Source organism: Armigeres subalbatus, chromosome 2, assembly GCF_024139115.2.
Source record: "Armigeres subalbatus isolate Guangzhou_Male chromosome 2, GZ_Asu_2, whole genome shotgun sequence".
Classification (NCBI taxonomy): Eukaryota; Metazoa; Arthropoda; class Insecta; order Diptera; family Culicidae; genus Armigeres; species Armigeres subalbatus.
In genome coordinates this window covers 65,317,258-65,330,926 of record NC_085140.1, presented here as the reverse complement: position 1 = coordinate 65,330,926, position 13,669 = coordinate 65,317,258, and the positions used below count along the sequence as shown (strand labels likewise).

The following is a 13,669-nucleotide window of genomic DNA, read 5'->3' as shown; positions in this document are numbered from 1 at the left end:
GTGTTGTTTCGTCGAAAGTTTCAATTCTACGTAATCCGAGAAAAACCGCTAAGTCATGCTTTTTCTTCTCAAAATCTTGGAGTTGTTCTCAATGCCGAGCTAACGTTCAAGTAACACAAAAAACAAGTCATTAAGCGAGCTCGTCGTCAAATTGGGTTTGTGTCTAAAATCACTAAAGAATATCGTAACCCATATACGCTGAAGCCTTTCCTGGAAAACTTTTTTTTTTAATTACAAGGCAAGTCTTCCTTCGGAAAAACCACAAAGTACTTTTTTGAAATTTGAATCAAATTTTACGACCGTGATTGTGATAAATGATATGTTTATCGGCTGTATCGGTCAGTCCTACGCAAAGTATGAGAGAGTGGATAATCGAAAGGTAAGTGGAAATCAACAGTTTGAAAACCGTTCACTAGGGCGCATATAGAGCGATAGAGTATGAAAGGGAGGCATAAAACAGCACAACAATCGAATTTGAGATCCTACAACATCTCATGTGACTAGATTTAAAACGCAAAAGAAAAAATAAAAAAATCGGAGGACTTAATTGGATTGATGCCGCAGCTGGGGACATCATGGAAGTCAGGGTTGACTCGGTAGACCATTTGATTCAAACTAAAGAACATTTTGGAGATCTTACAAAATCTCATATTCTTGAAATTGAGACGCAAATGAAAGAAAAATAATTGGAGGACACGATTGTGTTAAAACCACAGCTAGGGACATCATGCAAGTTGTGGTTGATTTGGTAGACCATTTAATTCCAATGTCAGGACAATTTGAAGATCCTAGAACATCACGGTTTATTATCATACATGTTTCTTGTATGGTTAACATTCGATTTAACAAGTTCACAGAATACAACATGCCTTTGAATATTTTCTGTAGTTTCATACACCCTGTAGGGGAGACCGGGGCTGGTTGGCCTACTTTTGCTTCCGGAATGTCTGTACTAATTCTGGCTTGACTTTAAAAAAAAACGGTATTCACTGTCATAAATATACAAGTCTTGAGCACATTTGTGACATATTTTCATCGATCAACACAAATTGAGGAAAAAGTTGTAACAAAACAAATGCGGCGGAAAAAATCGGCCAACTAACCCCATGGTTGGGGTAGGTTGACCGAGTTTGTTAAAATAAGTGAAACACATCAAATCAATCAGTGGGTAATGCTTAGAAGTGGGAAAAATTTAGTGTTTATAGTTTTGTAATATTTAAGCACGTACAAAATCTCAACTTTTTACTTTTTAGTCTTTTTAATATATTTTTAGTGAATTTTTTACAACTCTCGCTACTTTCATTTCCTCTACCAGAGTATACTTACATTTGATATAATTTTCTCGGACTTTTTTTCTATTTCCAATGCTGCTTTTGATGAGCAGACCCAGGATGCAGTGGAACGGATTAGTCACCGGAAATTCGGAATCTTGTGGAGATAAACTCAGCACACGCGGAATACTTTACGGAAAAAATAGATTTTATTCTGGAGCAACTAAGAACAATGTACACGCTTTTAACGATCGGTTTATGAATAGAGTTAACGTCAAAAAAACAGGGCTGTCCCCAGCTCTTGGTTATTGGTTATATACTTGCATAATAACTTACCAAAAGGGCGTAACCATTGTATTACCACACTCCTTCTCAATGTTTCGTCCTTTTCCCGCTATTCCCTGATCCCGAGAATCTGTCGGAATCGTTCTAACTTCTGCGGTCCTAGTGGTTTGGTTAACGCATCCGCGGACATCGAATCTGTTGGGCAGTACACTACAGCTACTTCCCCGTGTTGCACAGCTCTTCAACGAATCTTTCCCGTGTGTCAATGTGCTTTGACCTGCGGCTGGCACGTTCAGTGGTTACAGGTCCCTTAGAAGCTTCCTCAGCCATAATGCCTCTTGGCAAACTTCGCTCAGCGCCACATACTCAGGCTCCGTGGAGGAAAGTGTGACGCACGATTGTCGTCGACTAGCCCAAGAGATTGCTCCGTCTCCGAACATGAAGACGAATCCAGATGTAGATCGCCTTGTCTCGATGGCATCTGCCCAGTCTGAATCGGTGTAACCAGATAGTGCTTAATCTTTGCCTCCACCAAGACGAAGGTAGTAATTGCGTGTCAAATTCAAATACCAAAGTACACGCTTTGCTGCCGTCCAGTCACGTTCACTCAGTTTTGCGAACTTTCGACCGAGAATCGCTGCACTGATCGCCAAATCTGGCCGCACACTTACACCTAAATATAAGATCCCACCTACCAGACTTCGGCACTTCGTCACATCAGCAAATCCTTCGGTCGTATCAGGGGTCTTAAAGAACCCTGGATCCATCGGAGGGGTAGCTGATTTCACATGATCCATTCCAAACTTGGCAATCAATTGGTCGATGTAAACTGGCAGACGCAACTTGAATCCATCACTATCTCGGAGCACCTCCATGCCTAGGAAATGGCGTACCATCCCAAGATTGGTTAGTTCGAATTCATTCTTTGATCTTTCGATGATACACTGGATCTCCTAGTCGTTCATTGATGCTACAAGCATATCGTCCACATAGACGAGAATGAATACTTTCAGCTTACCCACTTTCTTCACAAATAAGCACTGATCTGCGTTAAATGCACGGAATCCAAGTTTTGTCAATATCTTTTGTAGCTTCCGGTTCCAACAGCGTCCGACTTGTCGAAGACCATATATACTACGTTTGAGATGGCATACTAACTCCTCCTGCCCCTGGACTTCGTAACCAGGTTGTTGGCGCATGTAAAGATCCTCGTCCAGTTGGCCGTTGAGATAAGCGGTCTTTACATCCACATGCCGCACAACCATGTTATGCTTCACCGCTACTGCAAAGAACGTACGAAGTGTTGCTTGATGTGTCACCGGAGCGAACACTTCGTTAAAATCCACTCCAAACTTTTGCGCATATCCTTGCGCCACTATTCTGGCCTTATATTTCACTGTTTGTCGAAGTTCGTCTTTCTTTACTTCATACACCCACTTGGAGCCTATTGCCTTCTTCCCGGGAGGCAGTGGAACTAATTCCCAAGTGTCATTTCGCCGGTGTGACATTAGTTCATCGTTCATTGCCTCTCTCCACTCACGCTTCTGTTTCGCTTCACTTATGACCGTCGGTTCTTCGACCGCACACGCGGCAATGCCTACAAAGAAGTCCAACACAAAATCATCCAAATGTTTGGGAATTGCACGATTCTTACGAGAAGACTGGCGAATTGGGGTTTGCACTCTTTCTTCGGAATTGTCACTGAACGAATCGTATCGACTATCTGCGTCACTTTTTGCCTCTTCTCCTGGCCGCACTTTGAAAGGGTCTTCGCCATCACCTGCCTCAGCTTCTTCGATCACTGGATGCTCTTCGTGTTCATCTTTACAATCCTTCTCATCTCAGCAGACCCGCGTTTTTCACGATTTGAAACAGCAACGAGAATCTCAAAGGACGATGATCCATTACCCAACTCAACGAATCGAGCATCTCGACTGAAGATGACGCGGTCCGTACCACGGTCCAGGAAGCGATATCCCTTGTGTTCCATGGAATACCCGACAAAGACTAGTTTTCGAGCTTTGCTGTCCATCTTGCTACGCTTGTTTTCCGGCTGAGATCTGGCTTATGCCCCCACCACAATTCGCAGGGTGTCTTCTTGATCGTCCTTGATGGAAGCCGGTTCTGTATAGGTACGTTGCTGTGAGTACTGCTTCACCCCAGTACCGTTTTTTCCAGATTGGCATCGACCAGCAGGTCGCTATTTCAGTAATCGACCGGTTCTTCCGCTCAGCCACGCCATTGGACTGCGGAGAATATGCGGTGGTGTACTGCGGCTTTATCCCTCCCTCCTTGTAAAACCGCCTCAGCTCGGCGTTATAAAATTCGCCCCCACCATCAGACCTGATTACGTACGGCTTTCGTCCTGTCAGAGTTTCGGCACACCGAACATAATCTTTGATATTATTTGCCGCTTCGGATTTAGCCTTGAGAAGGTATGTTACGGTAATTACTTGGTATGTTACTTAGGGTCTCATTCTTCATTGGACCACACAGGTCCGTGTGAACGATGTCGAGGATTCGAGTCGACTTACGTTCAATAGCCGGAGGAAAGGGGCTCTAGAAGACTTCCCCTTCATGCAACACTCGCATACTATATTTAAGCCGCAATTGCTCACCTTGATTCCGGTTGCAAGCTCCTCCTTCAGCAAACGCTCAACAGCCGCCCATTCTCTGTGGCCTAACCGTCGATGCCACTCCATCGCCAGGTGCCCAGCTGTTGCCTTCATGGATGAATGGCCAAGACGTAGCCGATACAATCCGCCGGTGCGAACTCCTTTTACCACGACGGTCCCCTTTTCATCACAAATTTTGCACAAATCTTCTTCGAACAGCACTTTCAGGTTCTTCGCTGCTAAGCGCCTCACGGAAATTAAACTCGTCGCGAGTCCCGGGACATATTTAACTTCGGACATTGTGATCTTCACCCTTTCCCCGTTATCATCAACACCATTAAGTACACCGCACCCTTCACCACAAATCTGGGTTTTCTCTCCATTTGCCATAGTAATCCAACCTCCAGTTAATTCTTGCAGCTTATCGAAGAACGACTTGTCACCGGTCATGTGTGCACTCGCACCACTGTCGATGACCCAAGCTGCGGATGCAGTTTCATTTCCCAATGTAAAAGCAACCTCTCTTCCGCCATCTTGGGCAGTCTTCGCCTTCGCTACTTCCTTCTTGGAACTCTCCACCTGCAGAAATGGCAAATTCTTGTTTCCTTTCTTCCATCCTTACCTACGGATAACCGCATCGCCTTCTCTGATTTCACAGAGGAACCTTCTCTCTCCAAATGCCGGAGGTACTCATCCATGAGTTTAGATTTCTCCACCTACATGGAGATATCGTCACGTCGCGAGCAAAAACACTGTTCTTCACCAACGGGAGCTGGCTATCCTCTAACAATAGCACTATGATGGCTTTAGCCTTACGGTCATCTTTCTTAATTGGTCGTCTTGATCTTCTTCATCTGGCACGTCTTCTTCTACCTCGTACCATAAATTTTCCCGACAAAGCAGCATTTCTACGCGCACTTTCCAGGTCTGCCAATTTTGCCCGTTTAACTTTTGGACAGAGAACCTGGAATCGACCATTTTCCGCTACTTTCCACTATTCGGCACGAACTCGAACAATAAAAAAAAATGTTTTCAACACAATGCACAATGTTGACGCACTAGACTCTCAGACGAGAAATGAAAAATGCGCCATGCACACCAATACACACGCCCGGAAAACTTTCGCGAATTTTCTTCCACTCTTCGCACACGCGGCGGAATACCAAAATGGCCGGCTCGAGCAATCAAAACTTTTTACTATCAAACTCCGCGGCGACCAGACCACTGGGCCCATAACCTGATTAGCAGACCCAGGATGCAGTGGAACGGATAAGGTGGGGAATTCGGAATCTAGTGGAGATAAATTTAGCACATGCGGAATACTTTACAGATAAAATAGATTTTATTCTGGAGCAACTAAGAACAATGTACACGCTTTTAACGATCGGTTTTTGAATAGAGTTAACGTCAAAAATCAGGGCTGTCCCCAGCTCTTGGTTATCGGTAGGGGTGGACGATGCAAGTATAACTTACCAAAAGGGCGTAACCATTGTATTACCACAGCTTTTATTGGGTTATCGGTAAAAAAGTGTGCCGATTGGTATTTACTAAGTGTTCAACTCGGCCAAACAGACCACACAAAAGTTGGCCAACCTACCCCACGAGATGTTTTCTAAAACAATCACAATTTACAAACTCAAAAGTGAGGTTACCCTAAGTAGAAACATTTATAGTTTTATACCGTTTTGTAGGATTTTAAATACCCTCTCCAGCGTACCATGTTTTTAAAAATCGTGTTACAAATATGACATTACCTTGACATAAATTTACTCACTCGCACCAAAATAGCAAAAAAAAACGTGGTCCTGAGCAAACGGAAACACTAAAATACCTGAAATTACATCCGTACATGGGCGATCTAATACCCCACCCAAATCATTATAATGAGCCTTAAATGCGCCTCAAAACGTTTTCACAAGGCACTCGGTCAACCTGCCCCTTCAGCCAACCAGCCCCGGTCTCCTCTAGTATAAGGCGATTTCATCAGGCAACCAATTTTCACCGTATGCATAATAGGGATGCTCAAAATATGTTCCAATGTACGAGGTGATGTCTTTCATATGTTAAGGTCACTCCTGACGGAATCCAAGATTAAAAGTGCTCGCGTTTTCGGGGGCACACCACTCGATTCAGAGGCAGCGCACAACTGTCATTTTTGTTGATTTAGCTTTGCTGCGTCGCAGCATGCGTGTAATAATAAAAATGACAGTTGTGCGTTGCTTCCGTATCGAGTGGTGTGCCCCCGAAAACGCGAGCACTTTTATTCTTGGATTCCGTCAGGAGTGACCTTAAGTGCAAGGTACGGTTTTGAGGGAAAACAACCCACTTTTGGGTAGTTTTGGTTTTCAGTGCAGGTGTTGCGTTCACATCAAAGCATGGTGTGATGGTGTGTAAACGAGTCGATAAAGAGCACGAAGTTCCAAAGAAAACACTTGCCAAATACCTGAAGCTTAACGAGGACACTCCCATCGCCAACATGGAGATGAGTTTTGGTTTTGGTCGTTAGGAGCCTGTTTTCAACGCGCGAAAGGAATTGGAAAACCACATTTTGGTCCACATTGGTCCTCGAGCTTTACGTACCTTGCTTTTGAGCTAGTGTAGCAAAACAACATAAACCATCCATTCATTCTGGGCCCCAAACTGGCCGATTGGTATATTGGTTTTACGGCTTCCGACCCAGGTAGCTAATGATTTTTCTCAGGATTTTATCGAGCTACTGAGCTGCCAAATTTTTGATCTCTTCGAGGAAACAGAAAGCAAACAAAAGCTCTCCCCGAAAATAAAATGTAATGTGGACGACTCATCAATTTGCGCTATAAGAATAAAACACGGTTACTTACATGTGATGTTTTTGGGATTTGGGCACGGGATCAAAATACACGAAGATCGAAATCCGGTGGAAAATTTCCCAATAAATTCCAGTAGGGTGCCCCATCGGAAACGTTATTTTTTTGCAATAGAATAATAATAGATAATGGCTTTTGACTTTCCTATTTTTATCACTTCCCAGAACATACTCGATCAACAAAATCGAGCCCAGTATTGTAACTGTAACGACTATATCCAGTAGTATTATTTCTCATATTGCTCAAAATTATTGATTTTACAGGCGCCTTATTGGGCCTGCGCAAACCTCCTGTCTAGTCGGAGGCACGTCGTGTCATGTCTGTTTAGTGTCCCACCTGACACCAGGACTTAGGCTTGTGCGCTTTGAGTGGCACACGGTCGCTTTAGTGGGGCCTATTGCGGATACATGCAGCTTTTTATAGATGTTTAACAAAGCCCACTGTCAAACCCCACCACATCCTAGGCAAGTCCCACAACTCGCAGATGGCCTGGGGAGGGATCGCCAAGCCCTTGGACATAGTCCCTGCTGCCCTTAACGTTAGTTAGTCTCTCTATTAGTTGTGATGATCACTTTTTTTACAAGCTTTTTTATGTAGAACATTGATTTTCTAATAGCTTTGAATTAAAATCATACCAATGATCTATTTTAGATCACATTGTAAAACACCTAAGAGGTTTGTTGAATTCATAAAAAAAACTAATTTTCACTCTTGGCCCAATGTTACCCTCTATAAGGGGTGGCATTGGGCCAATTTTCAATCAATTTTATTTCAACAAACCTTTAGTTTTTAACAGCACCACCACATCCTAGGCAAGTCCCACAACTCGCAGATGGCCTGGGGAGGGATCGTCAAGCCTTTGGACGTAGTCCCGGCTGCCCCGTCTTTAAAGAATGCTACGCAAAAATCAAAATCAACGGATTTGCTAAGACGGGATTGGTTTCCCACAACAGGTGTGTGTTCAGTTACGATCTTTTTGTTCTTACTAATGTTACTGAAATTGACCCTCAATGTAGCATAGGCGTTGAAGCTTGCGGATCCCCCCTAAAAAAAGAACGACGAAGAGCTATGAACCTGAGAATTGATTCGGTTGCTGAGGTCGTCGATAAAAAAAATTGTGCACCGGCAAACCTCATGAGCTTCAATTTCTCCAGAGGCCATCTTTTCGCTTCCCAAGATACGAACCCGAACTGTGCTCACATCAAGTCCGTACCATACGGCTCTGAAGGAGGCCCATGCAACGAAGGATATAGAAACTAGCAAGATAGCCAACTAGAGACATCTGAAGAGCAGTCTTCGAAGCCCAAACGTGATCAGTGCGGAAAATGTTTCCTGCAATCTTAACATGTTTCTGTAGATTTTTTCGCTGTGGTTTGGTTGGAGAAGACTTTAGACTAACAAGGCACACAACTCGCAGTGGCCTTCAAACCCTTGGATATAGTCCGTACTGTCAAGGTCGAGAATGTTCATCACATTAGAATATCAGTGACATCGCCGGCCTCTTCCTTATGGCCCATCCACAATGGTGAGCGCAGCGGCAGGTATTGACAGAAAATACATGGGTTAACTGTCAAAACGCGCCGCTGAGCTCATCATTGTGGGGGCCCCTTTACAATCATCTAAAAAAAAGGAATCTTAGTGTGGTAACCGTTGTTACTGGAGACCATGGATATCTCTGCATTACCGCAGTTGTTTCTATGGTTCCTGCCATTTGGACTATTGTAATTTTATCAACGAAGAAATATAACGGACTAATATAATCTTCGTTAATTTGAAGATACATTCACTAGAGTTGGAATTTTACTTGCAACACGCGTTAAGCTATTCTCGCAGCACACTGAATACCTTCATTTTGTTTACAAAAGTGATAATCTTCCAACAGAGTAAAATATGCAAGTCCTGTAGTCTCCAATCACATACAATACGAGTTGATTTAATTTAGCAGAAGCAAGAGGCACCTAGCACTTGCTCACGACTGAATGAGGATTGGATATATTTACTTTGATAAACATTTACATATTAATTACCGGCAACGGTATACCCGTTTTAGTTCCCTTCCCCTTGCCACCGTTTGTTGTTCGGCCGGCCCGGCAGCATGGCAACCGTTTCGGATCACGGTGCGTACCATCGCCACACCACCAACCAATCGGATTCGGGTGGAAATTTTGGATAAATAATTAAATACCTTGCGCCGGGCTTTCGTGTATGGAAAAGGTGGCACAGCGAGGTGGTGGTATACGTGGCGAAAGGTACCCAAACTAATCTAGAAAAAGGTTCCAAATGTCGTTGGATTTTGAATGAAATTAATTTTATGTAAACGTGGCGCCTTCGGTTTGAAGTAGGGGAGATTTGTACCAGATACACCAATGAGCAATTTCTTGTAAATAGAAGAATTTAAATTACCAATTTTGGATGCATAAATTAATTTACCTTTCGATTCTAGTTGTTCAGTAATATACTGCCGTTGCACAATATTGGAAATTTTCTTCAATTTCCTACGAAGTCATGATATTTTGTTTTGCATATTAGCTGGGATGTCATTAATTTCTTGTTCAATCAACTGTTAATTGTTATCCGCATTTTTCATTTTTCAATTTTGTGATTTTTCATGTTGTCGTGAGCTGCATATTACACGTTTAGTGTAGTTTCCAGCTAATACTGTAAAACAATTGAAGTTATTCCTTATTTATTATACACATAAAAAGGGACGAATATTCAGGTTTTGGGTATGTTTCAGGCTATTCGTTCCTAATGTTGTCCGGAAAGGGGTGGTTGACATTGACGCCGAGGACTCACAAAAGTCACAGCTGAGCCGTTCCCCGTAGGTACTCTTCATGGTTGAACAACGGCGAGAGGGTGCAGGAGGATGTGTTTAAATTTAGTTCCTTCCAGTTGTGTGTTTAATTTAGCGAACCTCTCCTATGCTCATGCCCACTCGTGTCGCTTTATCAAGAAAAGCAGCCGGTATGAATATTAGGATCGAGCATAGTCACTGTACATTTACATATAAAATGTGTTTGCCGGATAAAATGTTGTACAAATCTTCTTTCCGATGGGGCCCCGGCTGCTCATGGGATCTCTCAGGAGAATTTTGAGTTCGGAATGGAGGGGAGCATGGGTTGGATTCAAGTTGCTGAAAGGATCTAAATTACTTCGTTTCTCCGTTCCATTTTTTCGTGTTCTCGAAACAAGCAAATGCCGGTGCGGTGTTCATAAAATGTAAATTTGTTTTGTTTCAGTTTGTTGGAAACATCAGCTAGAAAGGTCTAGTTCAATACTCAAGAACTTGATTGGACAGGATGATGGCGGTACAAGAATAACGAAGTTTTCCAAACGTACCGAAGCAAGAACTAAGCTAATTGTCAATTTAGTAACAAAACTTTGTGCCCACCCCCATTCGCAGTGTAGTTCGAATTGGTCGATGTTAGCCGCATGAAAGGGGTCGTGAGAATGTTCTCCAGAGGCAGCAGATCCTCTCGAAAGCTTGTGTACCGCCTTTGGACGGTCAATGAAAAGTGAAAGCACGGCAAGATGTCGTTTATTAGGTTGCATGTAGTTTATGGGAGTTCGTGGCTTCAGTTTCGCTACATGTCAACAGCAAATATGTTCGCTTAGTGGGGAGTTAATGTATGTAAATTAGCTTTCACAGGAGGGAGTTTGTTATATCGAGTGACATCATTGACTGGTAATAGGAATAGGACGCTTTTATAAATCTTGAACTCTTTTACATGTAGTATTTGCATTGAAGGAAAGTAATTTAAGATATGTTTGGAATATTCCAGAGAATCGAAGAAGGAAATTCTGAACAACTTCCTGAAAAAAATAAAAGTATTTCCGGAGGAAGCTCCGAAGCATTAATCAATTGAAAATCCAAATGAATTTCTTGAGTGTTTTAATATTATTTTCTGTGGAAACTCAAAGGAATTAAGCCGAAGCATGTAACGCATCCTTTCATCGTTTTTTTAAAACGTGGTAAATAAAATCGATTACTGGGACAATAAAAAAACAAAAAAAAACAAAGTTGGAATTGAAATTTTGTTTTATATTCTACTCTAACGCATACTTTTTCTTCTGCTTTCGATAAACTTTCTGCTCTCATTTCAATAGACTAAATCCAAAGAAAAAATATCTCCGGAACCCTTCCGTCCATCCCCATCAGTGCAGGGTTTCATCCATTTTCACAATTCATAAATTTCCACCGTGGAACAATTCGCATTGTCCCCGAAACGCACCCGAACGCCGCCAATCGGACGAGCTCCTCGGCAAGAAAAGGAACATGGTATGATCCGGACCGAAGAAGTTGTGAAAAGATGGCAAACGGAAAGCGCCCAAGCTCTGAAGTGTTTTTCCTTCTTGACGCTTCGACACGCTCCGTTTCGGGATGAACTACCATTCACAATGGAAGGGCATAGAGCAGGAGGAGACGCAGAAGTTTTTTGGTTCAGTGCAAAATTCAAATTCAAATCGTTCGTAAATAATTAAATAGGAAAAAGTGGAGGCTGGGTGGTGGTGTGCTGATGCTACTGATTCGTTTGTGTACATGTATAATTTTGGGGATGCCTCGACGGAGATTGTGACTGTTCCGTTTTTGCGACGAACGGGTCCGGTGCTGTGTCTTTTGCTGTCGAGGAATGTTTTTCTTGAGCTCGATCGGAAAATCTCCTTGGGAAAATTTCGGTTGGATGATTTTGTACAACAGTTTGTGTGTGTGAATAGATAGTTTCGAATTTTATCATACTGTTGTGTTTGGCCTTCCATTCAGTTCCGGAATGCGGTGCCAAGTCGAAATGTTCTGTGGCAGGACGATGTGTTTGCTTTATTGAGATTGTTTCCCAATTTTCGGAGATTTCAATGTTTTTCCAAAACTGAACAATGCACATAGTATGAATGGTTTCACATTAGGCGTCAGGCATCATTGTTGCTCATTGAATCGAAGAAATCTAAGCAAGATTTTGATGATTTTTCATTCATTTCCCTCCCTGCAATGGCAAAAATATTATTATGCATGAACATTTCAACCAAGAGATAAACACAGAGGCAAGGAAAACTACAAAAAACGGAACCGAACCCCTCAACAACAGGAAGAAAAACTTTGCAAAAATGGAACAGCAGACGGCAGCTTTTGGTCTGATCCCGAGAGTGGTAGAAGGCATAAAAATGGATTAAAAATTAAAATTCCTTGTTATTCAAGGCTCCGCAAATGTAGCTGGCTGGTGGGTCCGCTTCTACTCGAACCCGGTCCGGTTGAATACAGTCCGGCAGGGATGATGATCGTAGAACGTAGTAGGCTGATGATACCCAGCAACCCCCTCGCACATGGTTGCTTGGACTCCGCTGGTCAGCAACAAACGTCTTCTCAAATTGGTTTCTCTTGCGTTGGAAGTCCCAGCGAGCAATCCAAATGCAACTGAACACAAACGGGAAAAACACACACACAACCACACGCACAAGTTTATGAATATAAATACGATGAAGCCCCTCCTTCTCACTCCACAAAGATTCTGTTATGAAAAGACTGCGCCAAGGTCCGAATTAGCAATCCGGACCAAGCGAACTGATGGGCAAGCTCAGCTGGGAACAACTCAACAAGAAAAGAAACGAAGATGGAAAGCGGGCAGTAGTGGGTTTATTTCTGTTATCTGTTTCGTTGTTTTTTAAGCTTCTTTTATAACATATTTATGCAAATTTCTTTATTTGTATACGAAGAGAGTTTTTCTGAGCTGAGGATGTTCGCTTCCCCCACAGTTTCAGCTGATTCTGTAATTTTCCGCTTCAGTTTCTGTTTTCCGCTGTCCCTGATCAGCATTGATTATTGAAGGTTTGGGGTTTTCTATTACAAAATTTTCGATTATTGAAAATAACCGAGGCGGCAAGAAAATTTTAATGAATATCAAGCCGAGTCAAGTATGTACGATCCACTGAGACATCAATGAAATTTGCCGAATTTCCCTATACATGCACATGCTGAAATCGTTTATTTAAATCTTACTTGTCATATTTATAGATAGCTACAGAATAGTTCTCGGCAAATTATTCTAATGAATGCAAATGGCATTTTCCCCACTGTAAACAAAATAAAATTTGGTACAGTTGAACTTTTGTCTAATTATGTTTTTTTTTTTATTTTACAGATCGTTACGAATCTTTACGGTAAGTGTTGTTAAAAAGTTGAGAAATAACTTAACGAAAATTCAAGTTCGTGTACGTAATTCTCATTCCTCCAATTTGATCGATAACCATTTCCCTCTTAATCACGTTCTCGAGACGGAAAGCTAAAATCCTCATCAGAGAAGAAGAGAATGCCATCAACATCCTTTGTGCCAGACATCATCGTCGGGAAAAGTGTCTTTTTTAAATATCGCCGAACGCGACACCATCCTTCAGCTTAAAGACGACTTTTCAACACACAAGGCCATCAGAGCAACTAGAGGCACTCAGTTTTATCACCATGATGACTTTTTCTCCCGAAAGCCCTCGCTGAAAGATGAAGGTTCCATGAACTCATCGAGCTCCAGCGACCTACCGTCATCGGTGTGCAAGACTATGGACCAATTTTCCGGACCCCACAGAGCAAGAGACACAGCCGTCGAACATTCAGCTGGAGGGACCCGTTCTTAAATAGCTTATGCTGATGACGAGCAGAATATGATAA

General features: G+C 42.5%; 1 protein-coding gene across 7 annotated transcripts in view; it reads left to right on the top strand.

The window, feature by feature from the left end:
• Positions 1 to 13,669, top strand: part of LOC134208779 (homeobox protein PKNOX2-like) — a 246,262-nt gene that overhangs the window by 107,894 nt on the left and 124,699 nt on the right. For all 7 annotated transcript variants that reach the window (XM_062684714.1, XM_062684713.1, XM_062684716.1 and 4 more), the window contains one exon: positions 13,149 to 13,167. The gene's annotated coding sequence lies outside the window, so the exon portion shown is untranslated. The remainder of the gene's footprint in view (positions 1 to 13,148; positions 13,168 to 13,669) is intronic.